Source organism: Lygodium microphyllum, chromosome 2 (genome assembly GCF_053477565.2).
Source record: "Lygodium microphyllum isolate KBCC chromosome 2, Lygodium_microphyllum_v1.1.10, whole genome shotgun sequence".
In the NCBI taxonomy this organism is placed as follows: Eukaryota; Viridiplantae; Streptophyta; class Polypodiopsida; order Schizaeales; family Lygodiaceae; genus Lygodium; species Lygodium microphyllum.
The window spans coordinates 47452204-47458087 of NC_141136.1; positions in this window are offsets into that span (position 1 = coordinate 47452204).

The following is a 5884-nucleotide window of genomic DNA, read 5'->3' on the forward strand; positions in this document are numbered from 1 at the left end:
ATTTATGTCGAATTAATGTCGCACGTTTTATGACATCGTACAGTAATTAATTAATCTTGTAGATTATTTAATCCGCATCTTTTCTCTTCAGCTCACAGAGTTTTTTTTTAAATGGACATCTTTTTTGCTACGAAAAATATTTTCGATAGCAGGTACAACAAGGTTGACGTGTGCAGGTGAGGTAGGTTTTGGGATTTTCTTTATTAGAGAATTTGAAGTGGATATTGATAATTATCCCTAGCTTATGAGAGTTCTCACCAAAGGAGGAGGAATTAAGCAAGGAGACAAGAGCTCTAAAAGGACAATCTCAGCATTATATTTAGTAATCTCTTCCAAATACTTTTCAAAGGGTATATAGGTCACTATTTGCTTCTTTAAAATTCTCTTTACGAGCATCTTTTGATGCCCGAGGAGTTCAATCATAAATATACATATGTATCACGTAGGTTCAACATAAGGGATTTTAAAATACCTTTTTTTTGCATTTTTTTCATACTAAAAGGTCCCATATAAAGGGATTACATATAGACTACATAGAAAAGGGTAATGTTTTATCAAGGGAAAATTCACAGATGAGGATATTTACAAATAGGCTTTAAACACATGTGATATAGAGGGTATACATATAGTGAATTCCCCGGGTTGTGATGACTTGTGAGCCTCTTCTCTGTCTATCTACTCACAAGTAGATTATGATACGCATCACGAGAAAAAGAAAGGTATAAGTTGCTACTTGGGCAAAGAATACATGTGTAGCAATGTGACTTATGGCTCCAAATATACCCACTTGGGTGCAACTGTAGGTATTTGACTCACCCAGCTTGCGACAACCACATCTCAAAGATCTTGGGAATAGTGCCTAAAGCAAGAGCTACCCATGCCCTATGAAAATGCTAAAGAACCTATTCGCAAATGCATTTTTTGGCAAAATTAGGGGGTTACCTCTTTTGATAACGTTGACCTGGGATACGTTTATAATTTCACTAATATGTTTATGGGATTGTACAGGTTGGATGGATGGTCGTAGCTTATTGGATATTTTGCTCATAAGGGATTTCCTTATTTGAGATGATAGGAGCCTCGCAATTGTTGCAATATCAGAGTTGCAACATAGAGGAGTGTGCACAAGAGAGAGAAGAGAGCTCACAAAGTACAAGAGAAAGATCATGCTTATTCAATTACTCAAGAAGTACAATTGGTACACTTTCACTTCTACATTGAGGGTGACCTTTGGCCATGTACATATATCCTTATTGGAGCTAGGGTTAGGGTTTCCCCTATCCTCTAGTCCATTCACATCTCACTTTCCCTTTTGCACCCTTGCTTACATAGGGTTTTTATGCTATACTTCTAACAACCCCCCTCAATGCCAAGGTGGCATTGGATTAAATAGCCTGTAAATGGTTCGCCCCTTAATGAATCAATGGGATGCCTTTATAAAGTAGGCTACAATTATATTTATGGAAAGATAATACAAAGAATACTAGAAAAGGTGGTCATCAAGTGCTTTAGAGACACAATTGGCCTCCAATTCTTTTGGTGCTTCAATGGAGTTAGGACATTTATTGGTGATATGTCATGTTTGCTCACATTCGTTGCACTTCATCTTGTTGGGATATTTTTTCCAGCAATTGCTTACAATATATCCCTTTTTATTCCAAAAGAAACGTTTTGTAGAAATAGTATGGACTAAGAGTCGATCACGGATTGTTGAGATAGATGCTGAGCTAGTGATGCTTTTCTTTTGATTTCTTTTCTCCTTGTCCTAACAAGATTGAATGACACCTTCAAGTGTAGAATTCGGTACATTTGTCAGAGTAGTTACAAGAGTTGGGAAGACTTTCCTTACAACTTTTAGACATATTGCAATGGCATCTTCTTCTAGAGCTTGGACTCAAGCTAATTGGGCCATCACTCCCTTCATGTGGGAAATGAATTTTCCCAAGTCTTCTCTTTACTTGTATTCCAAGCTAGAAAACTCTATTTTGAGGAAGATTTTGGAGTTCTTTCCTCTTGCACCATACAATTTCTCGAGCTAAGTGTTGTATCTCCGTGCGTTCACTCTGAAATTGGTATCAGAGCCATCAATGTTTCGAGTTCTAGTGTGTGTTCATTTGCAATACGAGATCCTCAAAGGAAATTATTGCCGTATTTGTCATTGGCCGTGGTAGCATTAGTGTTTTGGCTCCAGTCCCTATCTTCATCAGTAATCCTCATTTTGTACTGATGAAGGTCTTACCGGTTGCACAAGGCAATGACAATGTCTATTCCTTTACAAAGTAGGCAATAAGAGCAAAAGTAATGAAATGATGCTTAGATAGAAAGCTGAAATTGATTAAGAACAATTTGATGAAGAGATAAAATGGTCTATGTGTTCATATCTGACACATAGCCTTACAAGGATCAAGAGAGAGATGGCAATATTTAGAACTTAGTGAATATGCTTAAGGTCTAAAAACCTAATCTCCTCAAGACTAAGTTTCAACATAAAACATCTTCCACATACTAATTGGAAATAAGATCATCACTCAGAAATGTAGCATCAATGCTTACAAGCACTCATCTCATAGTACATGCCTACAAGTCACCTTTTGATGAACTTAATGGTGTCCACCAAGTGTATCTAGTTCTAAGATGGAGCTTCTAGCTCTGCAATGAGGTCTAGAGAAGGTTAATTAGTGATTAGAATCACTATTAGATTTGAAATAATGGTTGGGTTTACGAAAACCCTAAAGCTTGCAATGAAGCTTTCATGGCTACTAGGATCTATAGTTAGGTTTTGGCTTAGTGTGAGCACTAAAGAGAGAATTTTTCCAAACCCTTTTAGGGTTAGAAGGCCCACTTAGGGGCTACCAAATCCTTATGGATGTAATATTTCCGCACAAAATATTAATGATTTTAGATCCTGCACACCCTGCGCAAAAAGTAGTTCAAAATAATCTCTCTGCGACAAAAGACCTTTGGCTAAGTACTTACTCTGCGTGCATCACCAAATCCCAGCCCACGTTGTGCACAAGAGTCCATGGCTAAAAACCCGCAAGCCCACGCGGGAACACCCTTCACGGGGAAAAAAAAAGGGGGATAATGGATAAAATTTTGCAAATTTTTTTACTAATAACCCCCTCCCCTTCAGCCGTTGCATGGCGGGGGAGAGGGAGTGTGAGAGGAGTAGGAGAGCACGGGGGGAGGAGGAAGCATGCAATTAGCCATGTGTATGGCTATCCCTCCCCCTTCCACCTATAAGACCCCCCTGTCAAGCGTGAGGAGGGAAGAGAGAGAGCAGAGTCATGCTACCGCCATCATCGCCACATCACGGCCTGCTGCCACCAGGCCACGCTGCTGCGCCACGCCGCCTTCATCGTCCTCACCGCCATCATCATCATTATTATCATCATCTTCATCATCATCACCATCATCGTGATCTTCTCCATCCTCTCCCAATCATTTCTTCCTCTCTCCACGTCATTCTGTGGAACAGAAGCTTGGAAGCTTCTTTAGAAGCTTCTAAACAAGGCTTCCATAAGCCTTATTCATCCACACCATCTCGGGTTTCCTAAAACCGTATCTACAAGGGCTATGTCCTACGCAGAAGAGAAGATTCCGACGGGCAAAGAGGATTCGAGACGCGAAAGTAACCCAAGGGAGAGTTGCTATGACAAAATACATTGCATAAATGGCTCCAAAGCTAAAGAAGCGAGGCGCACACGCGGGAGCCTCCAACCCGAATTCATGCGTGGACAATGCTATGAGTCCTCATGCCCAGGTTCTTAAAATTTGATTCCGCATGAAAAGAGTGCACTAGGCATGTCCAGTTCTCGTAGGCAAGTTTAATTACATTTGGAAATTTTAATTGCTCACCCGATTTTACAAGATTTAGTTGCATGTCATGCATTTGAAATTGCATGCACTTTCGAGTTGCAATCCTAAACGCATATTGCATAAGTTAAAAGGTGGATTTGTCTAAATGCATCCTTGATTGCCTCACAAAAAAGAACAGTGCATAATGCATTTTAGGTAATAATTTCCTAGTTGTGATCCGTATGAGATAATCGTTGACGTCCATTAGATGTTGTCCAAGTAGTTGCAATGTATGAAAGGGATTTATGTACCGTGCAAATCGCATGCGATGATAATTACATCTTAGGTTGGGCTAAGTGTTGAAGGACGAATTAAATTATTAATGGTCTCATTGCATTCGCTCATGCATGGAGCCCTTTTGCCAAAGTTTGAATGCATCTTCATCAAAAATATTAAAGCCTTGATTTCGTTGCATCAACGTAGGTTTTTATATGAGTTAGCACTAATTTGTCAATCATCATTATAGGCAAGGAAAAGTAACAATCATTATAGATCTTATAGTTGCATAGATGGAAAAATTCTATGAATCGCACATTTGCATGGAATGTTATATCTTGCAATTATTTACATCTTTTAGGACAAGTATTTGCATCTCTAAGGAAAGATCACCTCTTGTCGCAAGACAATTAGATCAATTAGGTAAATCACTTGTAATGGTGTAACTCAAATGATGATCACCTCAATGCGCTAGGTAAAGCTAAGCCGCGATAAAATTCTGCCTAGTATCACACTTGGAAAACCGATTCAATATTTCTGACCTCAAAGGTCCTACCCATATTCACGAATGTTAGGGTTAGTTAAATGCCCATGCAAGAACGATCTAGGGTTCTTACCCTAGGGTCAATTGGCCTAATACTAGACTTCCGCAGGGAAATTAGAAACCCTAGGGCTAAACGTTATCGGCCTAGCAGGGTTAGGGTTGGATTGGGTCGAGAGGACTCCCAAACCCTACATCTTGACCAAAGGTATTCTTGACCAAGGAATACCGTGTGACGGGAGAAATAATCCCACAAGTTAGGTGCGACACTTGTCTCGTGCAACAAGTCGCAACGTCGCATGATTTGGTGACTAAACCACAAAATAGTATTGCCACTCCTTAAAACAAGGTTGGCAGGTTCTAAGTACAAGTCTAATTTGCAAGAGAATGAGTAGTCATCCTACTACATCACCCTTCCTTGGGCTGATTTGCCAAGTTAAGGGAGTTATGAATTGCCTAGCAATCAATTGACCAATCAAGTGAGGACAATGAGGTTTGTCCAGGATTTATTGACCTTAATATAAGGAACCTAAGGTGTTTGTCAATTTGGGTTAATAGGGTATAAACCCTAACCCAAGGAAAGAGGGTAAACTAGCAACACAGCTTACGAAACCCTTGGGGATCTTGCCAAGTCGAAATTGATTCCGGATCGAATGCTGGATGTATTCGGAGAGAAGGAATTATACCTTAGCAGTTGGCCGTATAAACGACTACTGGAATGCTTGTGTTTGTACACTTAGGAGCACTGTTTGTATTTCTTTGCTCAAGGAACTAATGCTGAAAAATAACTAATACTTCAGGTTGAAAGCCTGGAGGGAGAGGCAGCATCAATTACCCTCGACTGTCTATGTGACCCTATCCAAGGGGGTTGTTAGCCGCACCGGGTACGTGGACCGAACCCGCCGCGAGAGGTCTCTCCGTGGGTGCTACTTGGAGCAGGAGGACGCTTGGGTGCCAGGGGGCTCTGGCCATAAATCCCTTGCCTCCGAGCCCTGCATAAGAGGCCGACGTGACTCGAGATTGGATCTCAAGGCCCGCATATTAGTCTACGGGCGAAAACTTGGAATAGTGATCCCTGAGGATTGCTGGAATTACCTTCGCGCGGATTATGGAATTGCCTTCGGACGGATTATGGAATAGCCTTCGGGCTGGATTATATGATGTATTCCAAAGACTGATAAATAAGATCAATTGTTGAAAAGGAACTTGCTTGACATTGTTTTTCTATGTCAGTGCTTAAGTTACGTGAAGGAACTGGTGATTAATTGG